The sequence below is a fragment of the Microtus oregoni genome, unplaced genomic scaffold, assembly GCF_018167655.1.
Source record: "Microtus oregoni isolate MIOR12 unplaced genomic scaffold, Mior012 000067F_000, whole genome shotgun sequence".
NCBI classification, from domain to species: domain Eukaryota; kingdom Metazoa; phylum Chordata; class Mammalia; order Rodentia; family Cricetidae; genus Microtus; species Microtus oregoni.
In genome coordinates, this window is record NW_024543953.1 from 4,917,056 (window position 1) to 4,930,722 (window position 13,667).

Sequence of the window (13,667 nt, forward strand, 5' to 3'; positions counted from 1 at the left end):
ATCAGTTGTTGGACTGAGGAAAACACCTGCACATTTGGGCTAGGTGGGTCAGAATGAGTCAAAGTGGTTGAGAGCCCAGTTATTCAAACATTAATCTGGGTGCTACTTTGAAATATTCTGCAGTAGTGATTCAAATGCACCATTATTTGGCTCTAAGTAGGAAGATGATTCTAGAGCAAGCATCTCCCTTGGCCTCAACATATCAGCTAAAAGGTTTAAAAGCAGAAAGGAGGCTTTTCTGAGGAAGAAAAAAATGGTCATGGTCAGGTTTGCAGCCTGCTCTTCCTGATGGCTGTGCTCTGAAATTTAGACCTCCCTGGGTAGCTGCTGCCATCACACAAGCCAGTTCCTGTCAATAGATCTATTAGGATGGATCTGCTGTTGGTTCTTCCCTGCTGGAACTGACACCAGCTCAGCCTCTTCACAAAATCTTCAGGCTTAGGTGATTTGGGTATTGATTTCTCTCAACCGCTTATCAAAACCTAGGAAAAGAAGAAACATTCCCTGAAAGGTACAGAAAACAAGAAAATAACAATCCAAAACATAAACATAGATACCAAAAACAAAACTCCACCACCTCAGCAAAGTCCTGAGTAATGAAGGTATACGGGCATAGTCTTGTGTCATAAGTAAGTTGGTGTTGATGCCAGGGTACAGTTGCTTAGTTAACTCACATTAATACATGGCAGGATAGAATTCAGTTCAAAAATTGGCCGGTCAACAATAAAACTTTTGGAAACACACTTGACAAGAAGCTTTGACGATGTTATAGCCTTATTACCCCTTGACATGTTTCATGCACAGGGCCCAAAGTTAAGATACCAGGCAGAAGAGGCTCCGTAGTTACACTGTAGCCCTGCATCACTCACCCACACTGCCCAAATGCATGGAGAAGCCTGAGTGTACGGGAGCAGTTGCTACAAAAGTGAATTGTGTCCTTGGGGCAAGTTATTAAACCCAGCACAATCACTTTTCTCAAGGGCTCCAAATGCCTTGGATTGCTATCTGGACTCGGCCACTTCAAAGCTGTATGGCTGTATGCTCTCACTACTCTGAGCCTCAGTATCCTCCTGTCGACCATACCCCAGCTGTTCAGAGTGCTGCCTGCCCCAGTGGAAGCAGTTGGCAGGAAACACAGGCACATGTCCTACATCAGGTCTGTCTGCCTGGACTCTCAGTAAGGGACACAGCAACAGGTACCTAAGGTCATAGACCCCAGAAAGAAAGCCAATTATGGACTGTGCCCTGCTAGAGTCTTGTAACTAGAGACTGTGCATTCCTTTCCTGGCTGCCCAGACACAGAAACTATATTAATTACAACACTTCCTGGCTAATGGCTTAGTCATATTCCTAGCTAGCTCTTATATCTCAAATTAACCCATTTCTATTAATCTGTGTATTACCATGATGCAGTGGCCTACTGGTAAGGTTCTGGCATCTTTCTCCTTTGGGAGGTACATGGCATCTCCTTGACTCTGCCTATTCTCTCTCTATATCTCTTCTATCCTGGCTATATTCTGCCCTGCCATAGGCCAAAGAAGCTTCTTTATTTACCAATAATAAAAAAATATTCATATCATATAGAGGGGAATCCCACATCATCGTCTGATGAGGCCTTCACTCCTATTACAAGTAGCCAAACATTTAGGGTAGAGCTTCCATGTACAAGTTACTGCCTGATCTTTCTAGAAATAGCATACTAAAAAGCCAATCATGTGCTTTCTGTCAAGTGTGGCATTTTGCACACATTTTTACTTTAGCATAGAAACACTTGCATCTGTTTCTTAAATTCATTTTTGAGACAGGCTCTTGGTGTGTAACTCTGGGTGGCCTCAAACTCACTGTGCACCCCACGGGGTGGTTTCACACTCAGATCAATTCTGCCTCAGCCTCCCAAGTGCTGAGACTACAGAGCCACTGTACCCTGCCAATAATTTAATTTTTATCAAAGGAAAAGAAGCCTCCTTATGGAGCAGCAAAAAGAAGAGACCAAAGTCTCAAAGATAGATTTCTCAGGACACCTAACAGGGCTGCTTAGTACCATTCCTAACACATAGTTAAGGCTGCAGTAAAGATTAGCTTCATTTTTTTTTTTTTTGATTTTTCGAGACAGGGTTTCTCCGTAGCTTTTGGTTCCTGTCCTGGAACTAACTCTTGTAGACCAGGATGGCCTCGAACTCACAGAGATCCACCTGCCTCTGCCTCCCGAGTGCTGGGATTAAAGGCGTGCGCCACCACCGCCCGGCTTTTCATTTTTTATATTAGGAGCACCACTACTCACCAACTGTAGAATCACAGCACCTTGTGTAAAATGTAAATAATTATCAGTGTACACCATACAGTGGTTTGAGGTTGGAAAGAAATTATCCCTGACATAAAAAGTGTTGTGAATATCAACTAACTCTGCACCCTGGAATCACTTGCCTTGATCCAGCTTTGTAGAGGCGGCCTTGTTGACCCCACAATGTCATGTCAAGCAGGGTTCAGAAGTCTCTGGTCTCTTGTGGTTACAGAAATTCAGATCAGATTAAGATGTCAATTGTGGGCTTGTGCTCACTGTTCTCTAGGCAGAGCAACCTCCTGGAAGAGGAGGTCTGCTGTGGGAGAATGCTTTTGTAAAGATTTGTCACTCATGTTGGTTTAATAAAATGCTGATTTGCCAGTAGCCAGGCAGGAAGTATAGGCAGGGCAATCAAACTAAGAGAATTCCGAGAAGAGGAAAGGCAGAGACCCAGTCACCAGTCAGATGTGGAGGAAGCGAGAGAAAATGCTTTGCTGAGAAAAGGTACCAAGCCACGTGGCTAAACAAAAGTGAGAATTACGGGTTAATAAGTCATAAGAGCTAGTTCATGATAAGCCTGAGCTAGTAGGTCAAACAGTTTATAATTAATGTAAGTTTCTGTGTGTTTCTTTGGGACTGAACAGCTGTAGGACTAAGCGAGACAGAAACTTATATTTACAGTCTATTCTTGGCATCCAGGTAAATCTCAATCAAGGTGACATCTGAGACCTTTTCTCCAACTCTTTTCTTGTGGGAATTGTCTATCATGTGTGTGGTTCCTCTCTGTCCTTCTCTGATCATCTTGACATACTCACTCTTTCTTATGCTACCTACATGACACCATGTCAACCCAAAGCCTCAAGGGGCCAAGACAAGCTGCCTTCAACCATACATAATTAGGCCTCTCTGAGCCCCAGCTCATGTCATTGCAGGGTGTCAACTCTGAGTTGTCATACAAGCCACTCAGCCAGCCAGTTCTGAAGATCACACAGTTTCCCTAAGATGTGTCAAGTGGAAGTTCTGACTCCTAAGTAAAGGTGATTGATGGAAGCAGCTGGTGCAAGAAGGCTGTCCTCTCACTGGGCTCAATGCCTTTTGAGTTAAGCATACTCATCCATGTGATGCACACCAAACATCAGTCCTTCTGTGTGGATTTTAGCTCACTGTTGAACCCCCAAGCCTCCCTGCTCAAAGCTGGGAGTGGGATCAGGGAAAGGGGAGATGAAAGTGTGTACCAGCCACACAGGAATTATTTCTGCTGCTGCAGGAAACCTACATCAAAGTGACCACAGGGTGAGCTAATAGAAGATTGATGAATGTGACTCTACATTTACTGCCCTTTATGTGGAATCTAGACTTTATAGGGAGGGAGGGGCCTACCTACGCCATTTTCGTGTTCTCTTCCCCTCTTTGAACCATACGGGGCCCCATTTAAGCAACTCTATGGCATTTGGGATTCTTTTGTCTTTATATTATTTTGAAGTATATACTGACATTTTCCTCTCTCCTCTACCATTATCTTTCTTTCTTTTTTCTTTTTTTTTTTTTTTTTTTTTTTTTTTGGTTTTTCAAGACAGAATTTCTCTATAGCTTTGAAGTCTGTCCTGGAACTAGCTCTTGTAGACCAGGTTGGCCTCAAACTCACAAAGATCCACCTGCCTCTACCTCCCAAGTGCTGGGATCAAAGGCGTGTGCCACCACCGCCCAGCTACCATTTTCTTTCCTGGGAGGAAATAGCACATAATGGAGGAATACCTATTTACCAAAAAACTCTGACGTGAGTCCAGCAGTTGAACATAGGGAATACACTGCCATGCCAGATCATTCCTATTTTTCTATGACACACTTCCTCCACTGACTTCCTCGGCCCTTCCCCCACTTACAGGGACTCCTTCTTCTAGGTTCTTGTTCCTGCCTCCATGTTCAGGGGCATTTGAGACCCCTGGATCTGGGCCTGAGTCAAGGCAGGAAATCAGGATGCTTGTGTTTCATGGGTAGGTTAGAGAGAGCTGCTCTCAAATTCACAGCAATCATCTTGCTTCGGTCCCCACCCCCAAGTATTGGAATTACAGGAGTGAGCCACCTTGCTCAGCTTGTATGACTTTTGAAATATCACTTCAAAACATAAATTAATGTGGTGTTTTAACCAGTTATTTCTGGATATGGTAGCTCAAATCTGTAATCCTATCACTGGGAAGGCTTCCCAGGACAGCTAAAGGGGACATAGTGAGACCCTGTCTTAAAATGACAAAGAAAAAAAACCTAGGAAAACACAGTAGTACAAGGAAAGCTAAAGGCGTTTTGTGTGCTATCATGAGGGAATGATCTGTAAAGTATGATTCTGGGTTGCTGTTTTATTTGGGGTGTGTTTATATATGTGTGTGTGAATGCCAGAAACTACAATATAAAGATTGTCTCTTCAGATGTCACCCACTTGTGACAAAGCCACTTGTCCAAGAAGGCTGCCTTGGCCACAGCTTTTGCCACCTCAGTAATTTAGTCAGGAAACATGTCCTGAGCTCTGTGGGCCACTGCCTAGACTCAAATACCGGGAGTGCTGGGAGACAGCCACGCATCACCTGCTACCTTGAATTTAGAAACATGGGCATTCACAAACTGTCACTTCTGTGTTTTGTGTGCTGTTTGTTGTGGAAATGTCCCCAGCATTTACTTACTACTCCGAAAGGAATGGCTTCTGCCTTGGAGAGCTCATGCGCTGCGGAGGGAAAAGAGGGCATTCAACTTGGAGGAACTCCAAATTCTGTCTTCAAGTATAGACTAAGGAGATTCATGTACACGATCATTTTCTTGTTTTGCAGACTATACCTTCCTGTCACCTTTATAAGCTGCCAGTGCTTGGTTAGAAAGACAGTCTGATGGGGCTGGGCTGCAGCTCAAGTAGCAGAAGGCTTCTGGTATGCACAAAACCCTGGCCCTAATGCCCAGACATTACAGTGCACACCTGTAATCCCAGCACTAGAAGTGGAGGCAGTAAAATCAGAAGTTTGAGGTCATCCTTGGCTAAATAGCAAAGTGAGTTGGAGGCCAGCCTGTGCCACAAGAGACCCTGTCTCAAAAATAATAAGGAAAAGAAAACAAAAGACAGGCTAGTTTGCTATTGGAGCTTTCTGGCCTTTGACAACCTGACAACCTGTTGGCTCCATGGTTGTGTTAACGTTTCCTTTCTGGGTTTCTGAGTGATAACCTCCCCTCCCAGCAAAGAGGGAAAAACCTATAACCAGTTATTTTATGGGGGTAACACATAGTTTCTGGCTTAAGGTATTACCCAGGAGCAAAAACTGCCACTGACTCTGGATCTCACAAGTTCCCCCCAAAAGAGTGGCCTGGCAGGGCTTGAGTTGACTCTGTAAAGTCTTGGGGGCATCAGAGTGACTCCTCAAGCTGGACCTAAAGTTTCTGAGACTGCTAAAGATAGCCTGAATGCTAAGAACAGCTTTCTTTCTTGTTTTTATTGGTTGAGTTTATTATGAAAGTAGTGTACTGTCATAAAAATATAAAAAAAAAACACAGGAACAAAGAAAATTTAAAATGTCCTCTTACCCTGCCCACACAAACCCACTTCCTAGAGGCAGCCACTATGATCATTTTTTTGTGAAACCTTCTAGATAATTTGTACATGGAGATATGAGATAAAGTGAAATTATTTTTGAATTTTTTTAAAAAAGACAAATTTAGCATCATTTTGGACAGTTGTGCACATATGCATACACGCAATGTATTAGGATCATATTCATCACATTACCCTCTCTTATCCCCTCCCACTCCTGTGGATGTCATCTTCCCAGCTAGTCCCTCTAACCTTCATGTCTCCTTTTTGAAATCACTGAGTCTAATTAGGATTAGTTGCATTGTATAATCTGTATGTCGAGGTCCAGGACCAGCCTGGACCTAAATTTGCATGAGCTTAGCTAAGCGTTATTTACTAGAACAGGGGCAACCTACCCATGGCTACACCACAGATGAAAACGATACCCTTCCCCCAGCAACCATTAACTGAGAACAGATCGCTAGGGACGGGTGAAGACCTCATGAGCACCTTCCTGATCCATGGTGGAATATTGAGGAACCCAATCTTGTGTAGGTCTTGAACAAGCAACTACAGTTGCTGTGTCTTCTTCGTGGTCATTGTATGTGTATGAGGGTATGAGTGGGATGTAGTGTGTGTGTGTGTGCTATTCATATGGGGGTCTGTAGGGATGCAGGAAAGGGGAACATAAAGAATATAAGGGCCTGAGAACGGAGAGGTATGCTTTCAAATGCTGTCTTCTAACTATGACCCCAGCTGAGGCAGGACCACAGACCTAGACCTGGTCTTTGGCAGAAGCCCAGGCCAGGATGTCACCATGGCTCCAGGTGAGTTGCACAGGCCACTCTGATTGGCATGGCCCCCAGCAATAACAGGAGCCATAGATACCAGCACATGCCCCCTCAGCTGCTCTAGGGCTCCAGACCAAGACTTGGGCCTTGGTCTTAGCCCAGGCCCAGCACTTCAACCTGGACTCCAATGGGCAGTAGGCCATTCATGTCAGCCTGTTCCCCACCACCGTTTCCTCTCCAGATCTGCCTCTCTCCTCAAACCATTCCCTCTCACCCTCTCTTCCATCTCCCCACCCCATATTCTCTCACACAGTAGTACCCAACAGCCCAGCACCAGGGCTCTTGGTTGGGTCACATTTGGCACTTGGTTGAGTCCTGCCTGCCCCAGCCACAGGCATGGCATGGATCTGTTGCCTTTTCTCTCTTTTGCCTGAGCATAGAAATCTCAGGTGACAATGTGATGGTGCCTCTGGCTCCAGACAGGCTCCTAGTTGATTGTGCCCCTTTGTCCCAGACCAAGAAGTCATGGGGGAGCATCTGTGTCCTCTGCCCATTCAGGCCCAGAAGGGACTGACATGCCCTGCTTTTTATGAAGGTTCTAGGGATTCAAACCCAGGTCCTCGTGCTTGTACAGCAAGTGCTAAACATTCAGAAGCAACCCTTCCACAACACTCCACTCTATTCTCAGGCTCTCATAGTCTCTCTGCCCCTTCCAAAATATTCCCTGGACCTTGGAAGGGGTGGTGTAGGTGTCCTTCCTGTTAAGGGCAGAGCCCTCAACAGTCACTTATTCTCAGCACTTTGATAAGTTAGGAGTCTTGGCATTAACCACCACCCACTACAAAAAGATGCTTCTCTGCCCAAGGTGGAGAGTCTGTGGGTATAATCAAGACTACTTAGAATGTAATTTGGCTCCATGTCCAAGTAGCAAAGCATCAATAGCACATTGTCCCCTGAGGCATGTGACTTCCCCAGTTACAGTCTTTTGATCAGTTCTACATGTATTCCCTACTGTAGATCAGGCCTCATCAGAAAGTGATTGCCCTCCAAAAAGTCATGCCACCATTATACTAATGGTCATATATTGCCTGGCAGATCAGCCTGCAAGGTCCACAGCTAGAAAAGACCACTGATGAGTGTTCTTCCCCGGGAACTGCACAGGACCTCCAGGCACTATGAAAGCTAGCCAGTAGAAAAGAAGCTTTCAATCAGTTTCAACTTGATTTCTATATGTCCTGCAGCAATACATTCTTACAATATACCCCTAATGGCAACCAAGAGCAATAACTGTATTCTGTATAATTTGGGGAAACTCCGGGGCTTCTATGGCTAATGATGCATAGGGAGCAGAGGGTATTTTTGTTGTTGTTTGCTTTTGTTTTGTTTTGTGTTTTGGAGACAGGGTTTCATGTAGCCCAGGCCATTCTGATCTTGAACTCTACTTTTTAAATGAGGATGACCTTAAGCTCCTAATCATCTGTCTTTACCTCCCAAGTACTGGGATTACAGGCATGGTTTTTAAAAAATGGAAGGGCCTAGAGAGATTCAGTGGTTAAGAGAACTGGCTGTTCTTCCAGAGGACCCAGATTTAGTTCCCAGCACCCTCATGACAGTCCACATAACTCCATTTCCAGGGGATCTGGTGCCCTTCTCACCTCCATGGGTATTTCATACACGTGGTGCACAGGCATATATACAGGCAAAAATCCCATAGATATAAAATAAAAATAAGTGAATCTTTAAAAAAGTGAAACATTATAGGAAATACAAAATAGAACATATAAAAACAACAAGCAGAAACAAAATTCGACTGGAATTCTAGCTTATAGATTATAATAACATTCTCCAAGGTGTTTTCAATGCCATTGTACTGAGCTGTAGAAATAAAATCACACCATGTTGTCATGTGTCCTTTCTTTCTCTCTTCCTTCCTCCCTTTCTTTTTTTAAGACAGTGTCTCACTATGTATCCTAATGCTATGTATACTAGTCTGTCTTTGAACTCCTATAGCTCCACTTGTCCGATGTGGGATTCCCCTCTTTATGCCGTGAATATGTTTTATTATCATTGGTTAATAAAGAAGCTGCTTTGGCCTATGGCAGCACAGAATAGAGCAAGGCAGGAATTGCAAGCAGAGACAGAGGAGAAAAGAAGGCAGAGTCAAGGAGATGCTGCTGAAGGAGAAAGGTGCCCACCCGGGAACCTTGCCAGTAAACCACGAGCCCCGTGGTAAAATACAAAGCAATAGAAATTGGTTAATTTAAGATGTAAGAGTTAGTTCATAAGAAGCCTATGCTATTGGCCAAGCGGTGTTGCAGTTAATATAGTTTCTCTGTGATTATTTCATAGCTGGGCTGCCGGTAAACAAACGAACAGGCTCCACCTACAAAATGACACCAACATGAGACAACTACATCCACATAAAACCTGAGAGAGCTTGGAAAGGAATGTTAGACACAACAGAGTTTAGTGCAATAAGGGACTACAAGAAATTGGAGCGACTGGCCTCAAATGACACTGGTGTCCAGTAAAATATGAACTTTAAAAATAGCCATTGGATTTAGCAACACAGCAGACTTCAGACCTTGACAAGAGCCAATAGTGATACAAATGAGGAAAAGAAGGAAACAAAGAGAGCCAGAGCAAGAAATGTAGATGATCCTCTGAAGGAAAATGGAGGTCAAGAAAAAGCTGGCTTCCTGTGGTGAGGAGAATTACAGAATGCTGATCAGAATGAAGAATGACTTGGTTAAGAGGGGCTAATGGAAGGCTGGAGAGGGAGCTCAGAGGTTAAGAACACTAACTGCTCTTTCAGAGGTCCTGAGTTCAATTCCCAGCAACCACATGGTAGCTCACAACTGTTGCGGGAGGTCCTCCCACTCCTCCAGCCTATCACCGCTGAGGTACCAGCCCACTGGGGCGTGGTTTCTCTCCCTTTAAAAAAGCGGCCACTTCCCTCTCCTCGCTCTCTTCACTTCCTGCTCCGCCTGCGACTAGACTCCTTTCCTGGTTGCGTAGAGGGCTGTTGCCTGGGACAGTGATCTGTAAGTTTTTTCCCCTTTAAATAAATACCACCCTAAAAATCATAACCCCGAATTGGTGTGGCATTGTTTGTGACTTACGCCTTCATTTTGGCGCCGAGACTATTGGCAATTTTAAAAGACATTGATCTTGAAATTTAACCATCATTTCACTTTCACAGGATCCCCCAGAAAGAACGTCGCCCCCATGACAGCTGGAAGTAATTCTAGAGGACGACGTCCCCTTTCCCAATAAAACTTGCCCTTGGGTTTAGGGACATCATTTAGGGGTCGATTATAATTAGTATACGATTGAGGGTTGGGGGAGGAATTTTATACGCTCAGGGATCATTTTGAAAGAAAAAAAAGAGGGATTTGATGGGATAATAGATTTGTAATTGTGAGTTACTGTTTTTAGACAAATACATTGCTATAGATTCTTGTATATTGATACAAAGTTAAATTATATTGACTATTGTACGCATGCATGTTTCTACCTCTGTTTAAAACATTTTTTTATGTATTGACATAAATTGTATTGATATATATATATATATATTGTATATATTTACCATATTGCAGTGTACATTTCTACCTCTGATTAAGATACTTATATAATGATTGTGTATTGATATATATTTACCTACTGCAATGTATATTTGTACATTGTTTATATTTGGAGGTCATTGTCCTCATTTGTTTCACAGTCGTTTATTGTCTTAGTCTTTAAGTTAGATAGATATTGAGAATTATATAGACTAATAGTCATCTAAGTTTGTCATTTATAATAGACTAATCAGGTTCTTTAGATATATAGAGATTATACTCAGTATAGATAGATAATCTTCAACTTCTTCAAAGAGCTGTAGAAAATGGCCTTTAATCTAACTCAGAGTTTTGTGGTAGTGAGACACAATTGCTCCTGGCAACACCACTCTATTCCCGAGAGAATGTTGAGCACCAAAGACACTCCACCTGGAGCCTTTCTTTTTGGCAGAACTGGCGTTTGGGCAAAGAAATGCCCATACCTCAACAACTGACAAAGATACAGAGCATGCATCAATGGATAAAACAGGACTGTCATATCCTGCCAAGACAGGGTAAGATAGTTTTGAAAAGTTGCTTGCCTTAGAAAATGGTATGTCAGTTATGTTAGGCCTTAGCCAAAGTTGGTTGCTTCAACGCTGCTAATGTGACTTTGGGTGATTGCCCAGGTAGCTAGTTGTCTCTGTAATTTGTTGCATGTTTTGGAAGTTGTTTTACTGAACTTCCTAATTACCCAGGTAACATTATTTCCCTTCTCAGATCTTCGATGGGGTTGAAGACTATATAAATGTAGTTACTTTCTCTCATGACTTGGCCAAGTTATTTATTATACAAGACCTAAGCTAGTTAGAATAGGATATTTGTACTTATTGTATATAATTTCATAGTAGGTTTAGAACTCTCTTATTTAAACAAAAGGGGGAGGACTGTAGTAATAAGAGCGGCGGGGCTGCGTTCCCAGCACCCGGGCCGCCTGCTCGGCTAGCTTATGCCCCAAAATAATTACACAGACACTGTATTCTTTTAAGCACTGCTTGGCCCTTTAGCTCTAGCACTTACAGGCTAATTCTCACATCCCAATCAACCCATCTCTAATAATCTGTGAGAACCGGTCTTACCGGGAAGATTCTAGCCTAGTCCATCCTGGGTCGGAGCTTCATGCCGGGAGCGGGGCATGGCGTCTCTCTCTCAGGCGTCTGCTCCCTAGAGGAGAGCTGTCAAGTCTCTGACCTCACTTCCTCTTCCTCCCAGCGTCCTGTTCTGCCTACTCCTCCCACCTATCTTTCAACCAATAAAATGGGCCAGGGCAGTGCCTTTATTAGCCAATGACCTTCCTCCATCATTTCCCCTTTTTCGGTTTAAACAAAAAAAAAGGCTTTAACATAGCAAAATTACATATAACAAAACAGTTATCAAGTAAAAGTTACAATAATCGTTATCATAACTAAGGAAAACTATAACTATAACTAACTATTCTTAACTCCATCAAAGACTCCAGAAAGATACACTACTACCTAAGCAAACAAGAAAAAAGCAACTTTTAAAACTCTAGAAATGACAGAGACATCTCGCTGTCTGGACAGTCACCCAAAGTTCCTCTGTACCGTTGGGGCATCCATCTTCAGCCTTCAGGCCCATAGTTTTTAGCAGACATTTCATTTCCACAAAGCAGGAAAATTCAAAGTCAGTTCAGTCACTATCTGTTGTGTCCTGCAGAATGTCTTGCAGACTCTTTCATGAATCAGGAACCCCGAAAGATCATCTCACCTTAGGCAAGTTCAGTAGTCCTCTCTCTGCGGGTTCTCTGTGTCCAGTTTATGCAATAGTCCAGGCAAGAGCAGTTTCTTGCCCAAATGGCTATCAAACTCCATAACGAGCCTCTTCGATGCCCATCTTCCTCTTGAAGTAGATTGGTGCTGCCAGGAGCAGAGTGTCTCATTGTCATGAAAAGTCCTCAGTTATTAAAACATTAAATGTCCTATTCTGTAATCTTTGAAAGACATGAAGAATGTCTATCTAAAATATATCTCTATATATCTAGAAAATCTAACTAACATGACTACAATGATTATCCATTAACAACCTATATTTCTTAATTATACATTACATATTTAAATGAACTACACAATCACAATACCTTAATCAAAATCAGAAATACATATACATATAACAAAATTGACCCTAAATTTCTATCAATAAAGCAAAGTCTATACTAATGCAAATTATTCATACCTATATCATATCCCCCTTTAAATGTAAAAGAACATTTAGAAACCATATTTGGGAACATGGGCGCAGTTTTTTCTCTCCAAACTGCTTCCTGCTGAATGGGGGCGTCATTAATTAGGTCTTTCATGGTATAACCTGTGTGCTAGTTTCATCTCAGTTGGCAGTTGAGCGAAGTAATTTTTTGAAGGCGTTCACACCAACCCTTCAGGAGGGCGTGGTCCATCATACCAAATCGGAATAGAAGAAATGAACAGCGTCTCATCCTCTGTGAAAACAAAATAAGAAACTCCTTTCCAAAGTATCATGTCCTTAGATCCAAATTTCAAAGCCAAGGCATCAAAACATCTATGTCGGATTAGTTCAGCAGCATTTATAAATAAATATCTTTTAGCAGCTGTTGCTCCTTCCTCAGCATTTAAACAATTCAAAGAGAGCATAATAGCATACAGTATCAAGATTCTCTGTGTATTTTCCATCTTTGTGCAGCTTTGTTTTAACCTCTATTTTGTTTATTTTTACTTTTAACTCTTTGCTTTTTGAGACAGGTTCTCTGTATCTTTGATCTGAAGTAACTCTGTAAACCAGGCTGTCTTTGAACTCTCAGAGATCCGCCTGTCTCTGCCTCTCAGGCATTTGGGATTAAAGGTGTACACTACTACACCTTGAACTCACAGAGATCTGTTTGTCTCTGCCTTCTAGGCACTGGGATTAAAGGCGTGTGCTACCACACACAACAACTCTCTTCCTTTTTTTTTATTTTTTACTTTAAGAACTTCAACTTTTAGTCTGCATATATTTTTAACACACTGTAAACCATTTAAAAATTTTCTTTGTCTTTGAATCTCTCTTTACTGTATATCTCTCTTTTTCTGACCACACGAGCCTTTAAATTACTGAGCAATATGGGTAGGATTAAAGGCGTGGCTTTGCCAGCTGGATCCAGTCCATTCCTTAGCTTTCCAGCCTCATGGCTGAGGTACTGGCTGTAGCCAGCAAGCGAGCTTCAGCAGCCTGTGCTTGCAAACCGCACAAACTGCCTGCGTAAAAGAGTCAGAGTTTGTCCTGGCAGGACAGCCCAGAAAGCCGGCATTTTTAAATGGCGCAGCTTTTTTCCTGCTATGGCTGAAAACCGAAAAGCATGCATTCAGCTTTTCGTCAACACCATTTAAGTGTTTCGTGGCAGGACCTCTTAATGAGCTGCAGGATTTTGCAGCTGAAGCTGAGTCAGGAAGCCTCTCTTAGATGAGGCGCTT